We start from the raw sequence: 16928 nt of genomic DNA on the forward strand, positions 1-16928 counted from the left end.
ATTGTGTAAGCCCTTTGAAAAAGACATAATTGTGAAGGTTTTGGGTGAACCTGTGAAAACCTATTTGATAGTGAATGCTAATATCCCCTGTGTGAGGATATTAGGAGTGGAGTAGCATTCTTTGTGGCTATTGTTTAACAGTTGGTGAACACAAAGGCGAACCACTATAATTCTTTGTGTTGTGGATGTGTGATTTATATTTCCTATCTTTTATCATTCAGAATTGTGGATGTGAATGTTGTAAATTTTACATTTCAAGCACAGTGGGGAATGTTGTAATAATTTAGATTTACATTTCAGTATTATATTTTTGCTATCTCTTTATTACTTTGAGCTTCAGTTTCTCTATTAGTTCTAATAAGGTTGCCCTGCCATTTTTATGGTGCATGGTTGTCCTTAGAACTATCAATATTTTGAGCTAACATTCAGTAGTGTGAATTGATTTATTTATTCAGTTCTATCTTTCTATATTTCCACTGTATTTATCTTAAAATTTGGCATAGTCCTATTCACCCCCCTCTAGGACATATAGCTTGGTCATTTCAAGTGGTATTAGAGCCTAATAGCTCACTCTTATTGCTTTTTATTTGGATTTAATTCCTGAGCTAACGATCTCAGCTATATAAAAGATGTCAAATTTTGATAGCCTATCAGTCACTAGGCCTCCACCCTTTGATGGCTCTAACTATGCCTATTGGAAAGCTAGGATGAGGATCTTCCTCAAATCCATGGATGAAAGTGTGTGGTTATCCACAGTGAATGAATGGACCCCTCCTACCATTGAAGTAACCGAGATTGATGGTTCAAAATTTATGAAAATTACACCGTATTTCTCTTGGACCACACTTCAGAAAACTGAGAGTAGTGCAAATGCTAATGCACTAAATGCAATTACTTGTGCACTATCACCGGATGAATTCAAAAGAATTATATCATGTGATTCTGCAAAGCATGCTTGGGATATATTGGAAATGACACACGAGGGTACTTCAATTGTTAAGAAATCTAAGATACAAATCCTCACAACTAAATTTGAGAAAATACGTATGGAAGAAAATGAAATATTCATGGACTTCTATACCAGATTAAATGACATTGTAAACTCTATATGAGGTCTAGGTGATAAAATTCCTGAAAACAAGATATGTGCTAAAATACTATGCTCACTTCCTGAACGGTTTAATTCTAAAGTAACCGTAATCCAGGAACTTCGTGATATGGACAATATGAGGGTTGAGGAATTAGTTGGCTCATTACAGACTTATGAGTTAACCTTTAAAGCTCCAAAAGGTAAATCTATTGCTTTAAAAACTTCTAAAAATGGTTTTCATGAAAATGATTTAAACTCTGATTTAGAAAACTCTGAGGATGATATGGCTCTTTTGGCAAAGAGATTTTATAAAATTTTTAAAAGTAAAAAGAGGGTTGATTTTCAAAAAGCATTTGATAAAAAGAAACCTAAACCTAAAACTAGAAAATCATTAAAAGACAGTCAATGTTACAACTGCCATGAGTATGGGCATTTGGCTAACAAATGTCCTAATAAGGGCAAGTCAAAAAAGAAAAGTATGATGGCTACTTGGGATGAGTCCTCTGATTCTGAAGTCTCTTCTGAATCAAAAGATTCTGAAACTGAGTCAGGGTGTGATGTTAAGGCCCTTATGACTCTAGCCAAATTCACTTTTTCAGATAATGATGACTCGACTAATGAAGAAAATCTGAATAGTGAATATGAAAATGAAGATGATCTTCAAGATGCTTACAATGCCCTATACAAGGAAAGTTGTAAAATTGTTGTGAAATTGAAACTTCAAAAAGAGAAATTTTCTAAACTCAAAGAAATTTATGAATCTCTTGTTTTAGAAAAGTCTCATATTTCAGACTGTTTTGAAAAGACAAAATGCGATTTAGATTTTAAAACCTCCCAGTTTGAAAATCTTAAATCTGAAAACGAACAACTAAAACATGAAGTCTCTTCTCTCTTGAGTTTAAAGGAAACCTGGAAATATGCCCAAGGTGATCCTAAATTAGAAAAACTCTTATCTGGATCGAGAAAATGTGGCGATCGATCCGGTCTGGGCTATGACAAGAGTGTTCCTCCTAAACCGAAGAATACTTCTCCCACGTTTGTAAAGGGAGAGATCTTAAATTCAAAAGGGAAAGATCAAATGTTTTCTAAAAACTTTAAATCTTTTCAAAAACCTAAAAGACATATCAACTATAAAAGAAAAACCAAAGTCCTTTGGCAGAAAAGATAGTTGATTTACTTAAGGAGCTTCTAAAGTCTAACTCACTAGGTCATACTTATAACTCTTACAATCGAAAGAAGACCTACTATCCTCCTAAACCCAAAATGGTTATGAAATGGGTTCCAAAGGTCACTTGCTTGGTTGCCCACACCACTTTCAAAGCAACAAGCCATTCTAAGTGGTACCTAGATAGTGGATGCTCTAGGCATATGACAGGCGACAAGGCTTTATTCACCGATCTCAAAGACATGACTGACGGTTCAGTCACATTTGGAGATGGCAGCAACTGCAAGATTATGGGCCAAGGTACGGTTCAACTCTATAACCTTCCTTTGATTAAAAATGTGTTGTATGTTGAAGGACTGAAACATAATCTTCTAAGCATATCTCAGATTTGTGATAATAACCATAGTGTACGGTTTTCTAATCAAAGCTGTGAGATTCTAATTGGACGTAGAACGTCTGAAAACTGCTATATTGTTAGCGAATCTAGCTCATCTAATCAATCATGTTACATGGTCCAAACAGACGAGACTGATTTGTGGCACAAACGTCTTGGACATGTACACTACCGAAATTTACATAGATTGAGCAAATGGGAACTTATAAGAGGTCTACCCAAACTACAAAAATTAGATAAAATATGTGGTGAATGCCAGATTGGCAAACAAACAAGGAACTCACACAAAAAGGTGAATTCCAATACCACATCAAGACCACTCGAGCTTCTCCATATGGATCTAGTAGGACCTACCAGGACGGAAAGTCGAGGTGGCAAAAGATATATTTTGGTAATAGTAGATGACTTTACCAGATATACATGGGTTGTCTTCTTAAGGGACAAATCAGAAACCCTTGAAGAAGTAAAAAAGGTTCTCAAAAGGATTCAAACTGAAAAAGGTTCTCAAGTCAGTAAGATTCGTAGTGATCATGGATCTGAATTTGAGAATAGCGGTTTTGAGAAGTTCTGTAGCGACCAGGGAATATTACATGAATTCTCAGTGCCTAAAACTCCACAACAAAATGGTATAGTTGAAAGGAAAAATAGAGTGCTTCAAGAAATGGCTAATGTCATGTTGAATAGTATGAAGCTCTCTAAGAATCTTTGGGCTGAAGCAGTCAATACAACTTGCTATATTATTAACCGGGTTTACACTAGTAAAGGTAATAATAAAATGGCTTACGAAATGTGGTTCGATAAAAAGCCTACTGTCAAATACTTTTGAGTTTTTGGCAGCAAGTGCTATATTTTACGAGATCGTGAACATCTGGGAAAGTTTGATATGAAGAGTGATGAAGGGATCTTTTTAGGATACTCTTTAAACAGTCGAGCTTATAGGGTTCTGAACAAAAGGACCGGTGTGATTCAAGAATCCATCAATGTGGTCATTGATGATCACTTAAACACACCAGTCTCAAATTCAGATAATGATGAAGTACTAGTAATTGATAAATCTGATATTTCATCTAATCAGACTGATTCTGAACTGAGGACTATTAAAGATCATCCAACCACACAGATTCTTGGAAACCCTCTCACTGGTGTTCGTACTCGTAGACAACTTGAGGATATATGTAATTACGTATGTTTTACATCCCAGATAGAACCATCTAACATAAAAGAAGCTCTTGCTAATGAAAACTGGATTGTTGCAATGCAAGAAGAACTTAACCAATTTGTGAGAAATGATGTTTGGTATCTCGTACCTAGACCTAAAGATAAACACATCATTGGAACCAAATAGATTTTCAAAAATAAGTCTGACGAACTTGGCAATATAATTAGAAATAAGGCTAGACTAGTGGTACAAGGTTACACTCAAATTGAAGGTATTGACTATGATGAAACCTTTGCACCAGTAGCACGTCTTGAATCAATCAGACTCTTTATATCCATTGCGTGTTTTAGAAAGTTTAAGATTTACCAAATGGATGTGAAAAGTGCATTTTTAAATGGCGATCTACATGAGGAAGTTTATGTTGAACAACCAATGGGTTTTGAAGACCCCAAAAATGCTGATCATGTGTATCATCTTAAAAAGGCACTTTACGGTTTAAAACAAGCTCCTAGGGCATGGTAGGAGAAACTAACAAAGTTTCTATTAAGCTATAATTTTCAAATGAGATGTGTGATAAAATTGTGTTTATTAAAAAACATAAGGATCACATCTTGTTAGTACAAATCTATGTTGATGATATCATTTATGGATCTACCTGTACTGACATGACTATTGAGTTTGCAGATTTGATGAAATCTCAGTTTGAAATGAGCTTGGTTGGGGAATTGAATTATTTTCTCGGGTTGCAAGTAAAACAAAAACCTGATGGAATGTTCATTTCTCAATCTAAATATGCTATGAACTTGATTAAGAGATTTGGATTTGAGAATGGTAAGAACTTTGATACTCCTATGAGTACAACCTTGAAACTCTCAAAAGATTCTACAGTCATTTATGTGGATCCGAAATTATATCGAGTATGATTGGTAGTCTATTTTATTTAACTATTAGAAGACCCGATATCGCTCTAAGTGTTGGTATTTGCGCTAGATATCAATCTGAACCCAAAGAGTCGCACTTGACTGCTGTCAAGCGGATTATACAATATGTCACAAGTACTGTTAATCTCGGTCTCTGGTATCCTCATGAGACTAGTGTTCAATTAGCTGGGTACTCGAATGCTGACTGGGCTGGTAATCTTGATGATCGAAAATCAACCAATGGTGGTTGTTTTTATATCAAAAACTGTTTAGTTTCTTGGTTTAGCAAGAAACAAAGTTCTATATCACTTTCAACAGCTGAGCTGAATATATCGCAGCTGGTAATGCGTGTACCCAGCTTGTTTGGATGAAACGTATGCTAAGTGATTATGGAATTAAATAGGATTCTATGTTATTATATTGTGATAATTCCAGTGCCATAAATATTTCGAAAAATTCAATTCAGCATTCTCATACTAAGCACATTGATATTAGATTTCATTATATTCAGGAATTAGTTGAAGAAAAGGTTATATCTTTGTAATATATCCCTACCGAGAATCAACGTGCTAATATTTTCACTAAACCGCTCGACAAAAGCAGGTTTAACAAAATGAAATTTGATCTCGGCATGTGCATTTTAAAATGATTAATTATGCCTATTTGTATCATAGTGTATATATTTGCTAGTTTAGTTTTCAAATCTTGAAAAATATGTAAAAATCAGATTTTTTGGCCTATACTCGATCAGTCGTAAGTATCCACAACCAGTCGTGAATCGCATGGATTCACTTAAAATTTGGGGGAAGTCATCTTCTTCTTCATTTCAACTTCACTGTCCAACGAGCCGACACACGACTAGTCGAACCCATCTTCTAAAATCTTCAAGATTAGTACTCCATTTGCATTTTGCTTATAGATTTGTGTCTAGATTGCTTCTACTTCTCTCTTGGAGTTGTCTATTTCGAATTTAGTTGAGATTTGGGGTTTTTCTTTTGAAAAATCTGATTTGAGAAAACCCTTTTCTCAATCCTTTGCAACTCTTTATATTCTTGAAATCCTTGTTGCATATGGCTTCTAGAGGAAGAAAATCAACGCCCTGTGGTCCGTCTTCTTCTTTCAGATCGGCCCCTATCACTGAGCGTCATCTTAGGGCTCCTGAGGACGATCCATCTTATGTTCGGGACATCAGATTGTGTAATGTTATTGTTGAGCATCCAGTTGATATTAATCATGTTGCTCCTTTTGATATTTTTCCTATGCTCCAATCTGTAGGTTAGAATAATTTATTGCTTTGGGGTGGGCCAGCATACCGGTCCATTGTCCAATCCATGTTTGCATGCATATGTGCTTTCTCACTGGAAAATTTAACTTTTTTTATCTCCACAAGAGAAGGGTCATTTGAAGTTGATCGTCATTTGATTTCAGTCCTTATGGATATTTTAGTGAATGATGAGGGTATTCTCATCCATACTTTATCTGATAAACCCTCTGTCGCTGACAAACGTATGCTAACTAAGGACTTATGCAATTTGGATGTATAATGGACGCATAAAGAGAATGCGCTTCCCTCAAGGTATTTGTTACCCAAATACAGAGTTCTTCACAAAATCTTTGTGTCTAATTTATATCCTCGGTCTAATAAATCTGAATTGACGTCCTTCATGGTTCGTATTCTTCATTCTGTTGTCAAAGGTGTTAACATTTGTTTACCATCCTTGATTTGTCACTTCATCATTCAGTTTCGATTCCATCCTGGTCACGGTGACATTCCATTTGGATATTTGATGACTGTGTTGGCTACACATATGTCAGTCAACATGCCGGTTGGAGAGGCCCCTATCCATCATCTGATATTTAAAAATTCCAATATCAATAAGATGAAGCTGGATTTCCTTCCTGGCCAAGGTGATGGTGTTGGCAGTGCTGAAGCTGAACATGAGGAAGAAGCTGGTGATCTTCCTCCTGATGATATTAACATGGATGATATTTTTGAAGAACTTGAATCTGATTCTACAAATGATCCAGATTATGAGCCTTTTTCATTTGATGCACGTCTAAGTACATTGGAAGATAAAGTTGAGAATCTAAATGTTAAGATGGAAAACATGCCTGTTGCCCATGATTTACAGTTCAATATATATGCGCATATATCTTAGGCACTTGAACAAAGGCATGCATCAACTTGATCCTTCCATTCCTGCTCCTTCATTTGGTTCAGATTAGTATTTTTAAAATTACTGGTCTGTAATATCTTTAGTACTCTTAACTAGTTTTGAGTTTGTCACTCTCTTTCACTTAGCTCAGTCTATGAATTATGTGTGTTGCTTATGCTATGTTCTCATATCTTGACTAGTTACCTCTCATATTTCTCATTGATTATTTCTCCTCAGCCATCTGTTCTGTGCTTCCTTTGTCCTATTATGACAAAAAGGGGGAGTATGGATATGTATATGGATATGGATGTTGTCATGAGGAGGGAGTAACATTGTATTGTATGGTGTTTTATGAGTACTGAAAACGTGAGGGTTAAATGTGCACAATTGAAATATTTGTGGGGCCACAGAAGTTTTGAATCAGGCTAATAATTGTGTTTTCAGTACATCCCATTAAGATTGACATTATGAACAATATGGATGGCATGTAAATATCACTGTCGACCTCAGGGAGGTTTTAACGGTAGGAATTTCCTTGCCCAACTTTTCCTTTAGCGCGACACTGGTCACTTTTGATATAAATCTTAAAATGAGCTCAAAAAACAAATAGACCAGATGAATTTCTCACAAACATCATGGTAGGCCCCACCTAAGTTTCCTAGGCAGGAACTTCCTGTGAAAGGCTTTCACAGGTAATCGTCGTCCTCGCATGGGATGTGGATTTACACACTAGTACGTTATTATTTTGCATGAAGTTCCTACATGTGGAAGGGCCCACCGTGATGTTCGTGAGAAATTCACCTCACCCCATCCATTTTGCAAGATCATTTGAGGACATGCCAACAAAAAAGAGGCAAATCGAAGACTCAAGTGGGCAACATAAGAGGAAAAACTGGAAAAAGAAATGTGCTTCCTAGACAACCTCAACCTTTAACACATGACAACCTCAACACTTAACACATGAAAACCTCGACTCATGACAACCTTGACACTTAACACATAACAATCTTAGTCCTTAACACATGACAACCTTGACCAATGACTACCTCGACCTTTAACATGTGACATCTTGGACCCGTGACAACATTGACCCTTAACATGACAACTTATGTCGAGGTTATCATGGGTTAAGGGTTGAGGTTGTCAACAAACGTTTCAATGATGGGCATTTCCCTCTCAATTGCCCATTTAAGTTTTGGATCCGGCTCATTTTTATTTTTATTTTTATTCATGTGCTAAAATGATCTTGCAAAATGGATAGATGAGGTGGATTTCTCGCAAACATCACGGTGAACCCCACATTTAGGGTGACATCATGTTAGGTGAGATAGGGGCCACACCTAATCCATTCCACATTTGTTACTATTTCTAATGGTATATGCTCCACCTGAGATTTAGGTCTTATTAAGGTTTGGGATCGCATCTTAAAATGAGATGAAAAAATAGATTGATTGTATGGATATGCAACAAATACATCAAGGTGGACCCCACATGGTAAGGGTGTTGGTAACACCCATTAAGGTTTAACCTGGGTAACATGGAATCTGCTCCCCACGAGCATGCAGTGGGTTGGGTTGGGCCCCACCATGGCCTAGTTAACTAGGGATGGACTGCAATGTCAGAGGCTCTATGAGGCCCATCATCATGTATATAATTCATTGATGTCGTTTATTTATCTTGACAGATTAATTTAGAGCATGACCCCCAAAAGGAGGTAGATTGAAGGATCAAGTGAACCACACCACAAGAAATAATGGGGACTGAACTCCTACATTCACAAACTTTCCTAAGGCCCACCATGATGTCTATTTGCCACCCTACCTATTCTTAAGGTCATGTAGACCTGTATGAAGGGAAAAACATAAAAATCAGCTTAATCCAAAAATTCTTTGCTACCAAGAAGTTTTCAATCTCACCACCTTCTACGGTGTTGTCCACTTTAGCCTTTAATATGCCTCATTTTTTGCCTCATGCCCTAAAATGATTGACAAGATCATCCGTCTCCAGCTAGGTTCGCTGGAGTGGTACCCCATCTGTGTTATGTCTCATGTGATGTTTGTGAGAAATCCACTCCATCCATCCGTTTTGAAACATCATGTTAAGACATAAGACAAAAAATTAGATCTAAAATTTAAGTGGGCTATATGACTGGGAATAGTGGAAATGAGTTGCTACAGTTCAAACCTTTTTGGTAGAAAAAAAATAAAATCACGTGTCAGCTTTGTGATTTTGACCTGGTTAAAATCTGGGTCTAGTCGGGTTTGGATGGGTCCACCATCATGGACAATTAAAATCAACATATACTAATGGGGCTAACATTAGAATAAGATTTGCTGAAGCGATATGCATGGAAGAGAAACCTTTTACACCATGCATGTGACACACGTGTATTATCTAATCCATCTTTTTGGATAAGTTTGACCATGTAAATTGTCCTTATAATTTAAACCCGAATTGAATCTAAAGTCCAATTACCCGATGGATGCCCAATGGGAAACACCAACCGATGGTTCTAAGTCCTAAGTAACAAGAGTCGGATTCCCAAGGACACGAACCTGGCAATACCTAACGTGGATCCGCAATCTCTAAGAGACCATCCAACCGCCGCAATCTCTAAGAGCCCATCCAACCCAGATCGGTTGACAGCCCTAGCTGTGATTAGATAGAGTTGGCAGTGTCCATGAGCTAGATACATCCCGTTGTTTAGTCCACTTGAGATTTGGATCTGCTTCACTTTTGAATCATGTCCTAGAATGAGCTGGAAAAAGTGCTGGACGGCGTGGATATACAACACATGCATCGAGTAGGCCCCACGGTGAGGGCAACACATAATAACATATAACTCGGGTAATACCTAATTTGCATTCTGCTAACGTGGTCAACTGGTTTAAGGCGCGTGATTTTTTTTTTGTTAACTGCATTCGTTTTGCCTATCTCTCCACATAGATCCAGTGTGTGGCGCCATCTACTGGGCCACATGGTCAGTATTTTGGTGATCAAAACCGTGCATGTAGTTTAATACATGTTACCCGGACAATCTTAAGAAAATACACCGGAGTGATTGTGACTATCACCATCTGTAGAAAGATTTACAACAATGAAATGAGAATTTTCAATTGATCGCATTGAAAGGATCATCACTGAAGTGTGATTACGGGACATTAGCTGATTTACCATACTTTATCTAATAAACCCTCTGTCGCTGAAAAACGTCATTTGATTTCAGCCCTTATGGATATTCCAGTGAATGATGAGGGTATTCTCATCCATACTTTATCTAATAAACCCTCTGTCGCTGAAAAACGTATGCTGACTAAGGACTTATGCAATTTGGATGTACAATGGACGCATAAAGGGAATGCGCTTCCCTCAAGGTATTTGTTACCCAAATACAGAGTTCTTCACAAAATCTTTGTGTCTAATTTGTATCCAAGGTCGGGTAATAAATCTCAATTGACGTATTTCATGGTTCATATTCTTCATTCTATTGTTAAAGGTGTTAACATTTATTTACCATCCTTGATTTGTCACTTCAGCATTCATTTTCGACTCCATCCTAGTCATAGTGACATTCATTTTGGAAATTTGATGACTGTGTTGGCTACACATATGTCAGTCGACATGCCGGTTGGAGAGGCCCCAATTCATCATCTGATATTTAATAATTTCAATATGAATAAGATGAAGTTGGATTTCCTTCCTGGCCAAGGTGATGGTGTTGGCAGTGCTGAAGCTGAACATGAGGAAGAAGCTGGTGATCTTCCTCCTGATGATATTAACATGGATGATATTTTTGAAGAACTTGAGTCCGATTCTACAAATGATCCAGATTATGAGCCTTCTTCATTTGATGCACGTCTGAGTGCATTGGAAGATAAAGTTGAGAATCTAAATGTTAAGATGGAAAACATGTCTGTTGCCCATGATTTACAGTTCAAATATATGTGCAAATATCTTAGGCGCTTGAACAAAGGCATGCATCAACTTGATCCTTCCATTCCTGCTCCTTCATCTGGTTCAGATTAGTATTTTTAAAATTACTGGTCGGTAATATCTTTAGTACTCTTAACTAGTTTTAAGTTTGTCACTCCCTTTCACTTAGCTCGGTCTATAAATTATGTGTGTTGCTTATGCTATGTTCTCATATCTTGACTACTTGCCTCTCATATTTCTCATTGATTATTTCTCCTCAGCCATCTGTTCTGTGCTTCCTTTGTCCTAATATGACAAAAAGGGGGATTATGGATATGTTATGGATATGTATATGGATATGGATGTTGTCATGAGGAGGGAGTAGCATTGTATTATATGGTGTTTTACGAGTATGTTACTCAAGGGGAGTATGTGCAGAGGTGTGAGCAGAGGTGTGCAGAGGTGGACTGTATGTTGAATAATATTGATTTACAAGTCTGCAGGATGTCGGTTGATAACAACTGGTACATGATTCTTTAATCAGATATTCTGTGTTATGTGACATATCTTGAAAGTGTGTTTCGTCACTAATTTGACAAAGGGGGAGATTGTAAGTGCCATAGTTTATAGCCTTTTGTGTTGTCAAATTTGTGGTGCCAAAGACACTGTTATGAAGCTTGCATCTATGAAGAACAATGCTCTACTTAAGATCAACTTAGGTTGGCAAGCACTGTTCACAAGTCAAGAATCTCAAGAAGCTTTCAAGTTCAACCTCAAGATCTCAAGAAGCTTTCAAGTTTAATCTCGAGATCTCAAAAAGCTCTCAAGTTTAAACGACATCAAGATTTCAAGCTCCATTACTTTCAAAGGTCACTCGTCTCTAAAGTTTCAATGTCCTTACTTCACTATTGAGGTATGACTGACCTCAGGTTAACCTTTAGAGTAGGCTATTTTGGATACATAATTCATATGTTTTATATAAGTGAGTTTGGTCTATTCTAAGACTAGTCATGGACTTTGTTCGACTAGTCTTAGCACTGCTTTGACCTGTCTAAACATTTCCTAAATCAGTCGTAAGTTTGTTACAAAAATCAAAAATTTTATGTTAGGCTTTGACTAGTCTTGGGGATTGTTCGACCAGTCGTAGGAACAGTGTCGACTGCATCTTCGACCAGTCGTAGACCTACAACTCAAAGAACAACGTTAAAATTCGGCCACCTACGACCAGTCGAAGGGATCTTACGACCAGTCGAAGGAGACCTACGACCAATCGAAGGAGACCTACAACCAGTCGTGCGACTGTCAAATCTTATCGCGCCCGAATTTTCAAATGTCTGTTGGTTCTACGACCAGTCGTAGAGGTCCTTATACCAGTCGAAGGCGTGATTTGCTCACCTATAAATAGAGCACGAATCTCAGAATTATAAATGAGAAATTAAAGAACTTCAAACTAAATTAATTCGGCCTTCTGAGAGATAAGTCGGTGCTCCATATAAGCTAAGTGTGCATATTTAATATTCTCTTTCTTTAGCTTTCTTAATTGATTTTATTTCTTGTATTCCAATCTAATCTGAAAAGAGGAATTGTTGTCTTCCTTTTTCTGGAATCAAAATCAATTAGAGCTGGCCCTTTTGTTTTAATTTAAAATCTATTAGAACCTATAACTATTATAAAGTGAGTATTGGACATTGAACTTTAACATTTAAATCTCTACTCCGACTTGGTTCTTCTGGGCTGTTACAACGAAGGAGAAAATCATATATTTTACAATTTGTGTAATTTACATTGTTTGGTTTTATTTGAAGTTAAGCCAGAAAAATCTCAAAGTTGCTGGTTATCTGAGGAGAGCCAGAAAACTCAGAAGTGAGGGTTTTTGAATTGTGTAAGCCCTTTGAAAAAGACACAATTGTGAAGGTTTTGGGTGAACCTGTGAAAACCTATTTGATAGTGAACGCTAATATCCCCTGTGTGAGGATATTAGGAGTGGAGTAGCATTCTGTGTGGCTGTTGTTTAACAGTTGGTGAACACAAAGACGAACCACTATAATTCTTTGTGTTGTGGATGTGTGATTTATATTTCCTATCTTTTATTATTCAGAATTGTGGATGTGAATGTTGTAAATTTTACATTTCAAGCACAGTGGGGAATGTTGTAATAATTTAGATTTATATTTTAGTATTATATTTTTGTTATCTCTTTATTACTTTGAGCTTCAGTTTCTCTATTAGTTCTAGTAAGGTTGCCCTTCCTTTTTTATGGTGCATGGTTGTCCTTATAACTATCAATATTTTGAGTTAGCATTCAGCAGTGTGAATTGATTTATTTATTCAGTTCTATCTTTCTATATTTCCACTGTATTTATCTTAAAATTTGGCATAGTCCTATTCACCCCCCCTCTAGGACATATAGCTTGGCCATTTCAAGTGGTATCAGAGCCTAATAGCTTGCTCTTATTGCTTTTTATTTGGATTTAATTCCTGAGCTAACGATCTCAGCTATATAAAAGATGTCAAATTTTGATAGCCTATCAGTCATTAGGCCTCCACCCTTTGATGGTTCCAATTATGCCTATTGGAAAGCTAGGATGAGGATCTTCCTCAAATCCATGGATAAAAGTGTGTGGCTATCCACAGTGAATGAATGGACCCCTCCTACCACTGAAGTAACCGGGATTGATGGTTCAAAATCTATAAAAATTACACCATATTTCTCTTGGACCACACTTCAGAAAACTGAGAGTAGTGCAAATGCTAATGCACTAAATATAATTACTTGTGCACTATCACCGGATGAATTCAAAAGAATTATATCCTATGATTCTGCAAACATGCTTAGGATATATTGGAAATGACACACGAGGGTACTTCAATTGTTAAGAAATCTAAGATACAAATCCTCACAACTAAATTTAAGGAAATACGTATGGAAGAAAATGAAATGTTCATGGACTTCTATACCAGATTAAATGATATTGTAAACTCTATGTGGGGTCTAGGCGATAAAATTCCTGAAAGAAAGATATGTGCTAAAATACTACGCTCACTTCCTGAACAGTTTAATTCTAAAGTAACCGCAATTCAGGAACTTCGTGATACGGACAATATGAGGGTTGAGGAATTAGTTGGCTCATTATAGACTTATGAGTTAACCTTTAAAGCTCCAAAAGGTAAATCTATTTCTTTAAAAACTTCTAAAAATGGTTTTCATGAAAATGATTTAAACTTTGATTTAGAAAACTCTGAGGATGATATGGCTCTTTTGGCAAAGAGATTTTATAATATTTTTAAAAGTAAAAAGAGGGTTGATTTTCAAAAAGCATTTGATAAAAAGAAACCTAAACCTAAAACTAAAAAATCATTAAAAGACACTCAATGTTACAACTGCCATGAGTATGGGCATTTGGCTAACAAATATCCTAATAAGGGCAAGTCAAAAAAGAAAAGTATGATGGCTACTTGGGATGAGTCCTCTGATTCTGAAGTCTCTTCTGAATCAGAAGATTCTAAAACTAAGTCAGGGTGTGATGTTAAGGCCCTTATGACTCTAGCCAAATTCACTTTTTCAGATAATGATGACTAGACTAATGAAGAAAATCTGAATAGTGAATATGAAAATGAAGATGATCTTCAAGATACTTACAATGCCCTATACAAGGAAAGTTGTAAAATTGCTGTGAAATTGAAACTTCAAAAAGAGAAATTTTCTAAACTCAAAGAAATTTATGAATCTCTTGTTTCAGAAAAGTCCCATATTTCAGACTGTTTTGAAAAGACAAAATGCGATTTAGATTTTAAAACCTCCCAGTTTGAAAATCTTAAATCTGAAAGCAAACAACTAAAAATGAAGTCTCTTCTCTCTTGAGTTTAAAGGAAACCTGGAAATATGCCCAAGGTGATCCTAAATTAGAAAAACTCTTATTTAGATCGAGAAAATGTGGTGATCGATCCGGTCTGGGCTATGATAAGAGTGTTCTTCCAAAATCGAAGAATACTTCTCCCACGTTTATAAAGGGAGAGATCTTAAATTCAAAAGGAAAAGATCAAATGTTTTCTAAAAACTTTAAATCTTTTCAAAAACCTAAAAGACATATCAACTATAAAAGCAAAATCAAAGTCCTTTGGCCAAAAAGATAGTTGATTTACTTAAGGAGCTTCTAAAGTCTAACTCACTAGGTCATACTTATAACTCTTACAATCGAAAGAAGACCTGCTATCCTCCTAAACCCAAAATGGTTATGAAATGGGTTCCAAAGGTCACTTGCTTAGTTGCCCATACCACTTTCAAAGCAACAAGCCATTCTAAGTGGTACTTAGATAATGGATGCTCCAGGCATATGACAGGCGACAAGGCTTTAGTCACCGATCTCAAAGACATGACTGACGGTTCAATCACATTTCGAGATGGCAGCAACTGCAAGATTATGGGCCAAGGTACGGTTCAACTCTATAACCTTTCTTTAATTAAAAATGTGTTGTATGTTGAAGGATTGAAATGTAATCTTCTAAGCATATCTCAGATTTGCGATAATAACCATAGTGTACGGTTTTCTAATCAAAGCTGTGAGATTCTAAACAACAAGGGTTCAGTAATACTAATTGGACGTAGAGCATCTGAAAACTGCTATATTGTTAGCGAATTCAGCTCATCTAATCAATCATGTTACATGGTCCAAACAGACAAGACTGATTTGTGGCACAAACGTCTTGAACATGTACACTACCGAAATTTACATAGATTAAGCAAATGAGAACTTATAAGAGGTCTACCCAAACTACAAAAATAAGATAAAATATATGGTGAATGCCAGATTGGCAAACAAACAAGGAACTCACACAAAAAGGTGAATTTCAATACCACATCAAGACCACTCGAGCTTCTCCATATGGATTTAGTAGGACCCACGAGGACGGAAAGTCGAGGTGGCAAAAGATATATTTTGGTAATAGTAGATGATTTTATCAGATATACATGGGTTGTCTTCTTAAGGGACAAATTAGAAACCCTTGAAGAAGTAAAAAAGGTTCTCAAAAGGATTCAAACTGAAAAAGGTTCTTAAGTCAGTAAGATTCGTAGTGATCATGGATCTGAATTTGACAATAGCGGTTTTGAAAAGTTCTGTAGTGACCAAGGAATATTACACGAATTCTCAGCGCCCAAAACTTCACAACAAAATGGTATAGTTGAAAGGAAAAATAGAGTGCTTCAAAAAATGGCTAATGTCATGTTGAATAATATGAAACTTTTTAAGAATCTTTAGGCTGAAGCAGTCAATACAACTTGCTATATTATTAACCGAGTTTACACCAGTAAAGGTGATAATAAAACGGCTTACGAAATGTGGTTCGATAAAAAGCCTACTGTCAAATACTTTCGAGTTTTTGGCAGTAAGTGATATATTTTACGAGATCGTGAACATCTGGGAAAGTTTGATATGAAGAGTGATAAAGGGATCTTTTTAGGATACTCTTTAAACAGTCGAGCTTATAGGGTTCTGAACAAAAGGACCGGTGTGATTCAAGAATCCATCAATGTGGTCATTGATGATCACTTAAACACACCAGTCTCAAATTCAGATAATGATGAAGTACTAGTAATTAATAAATCTGATATTTCATCTAATTAAACTGATTCTGAACTGAGGACTATTAAAGATTATCCAACCACACAGATTCTTGAAAACCCTCTCACTGGTGTTTGTACCCGTAGACAACTTGAGGATATATGCAATTACGTATGTTTTACATCCCAGATAGAACCATCTAACGTAAAAGAAGCTCTTGCTGATGAAAACTAGATTGTTGCGATGCAAGAAGAACTTAACCAATTTGTGAGAAATAATGTTTGGTATCTCGTACCTATACCTAAAGATAAACACATCATTGGAACCAAATGGATTTTCAAAAATAAGTCTGACGAACTTGGCAATATAATTAGAAATAAGGCTAGACTAATGGTACAAGGTTACACTCAAATTGAAGGTATTGACTATGATGAAACCTTTGCACCAGTAGCACGTCTTGAATGAATGAGACTCTTTATATCCATTGCGTGTTTTAGAAAGTTTAAGATTTACCAAATGGATATGAAAAGTGTATTTTTAAATGGCGATCTACATAAGAAAGTTTATGTTG

The sequence above is a fragment of the Magnolia sinica genome, chromosome 14 (genome assembly GCF_029962835.1).
Source record: "Magnolia sinica isolate HGM2019 chromosome 14, MsV1, whole genome shotgun sequence".
Taxonomy (NCBI): Eukaryota; Viridiplantae; Streptophyta; class Magnoliopsida; order Magnoliales; family Magnoliaceae; genus Magnolia; species Magnolia sinica.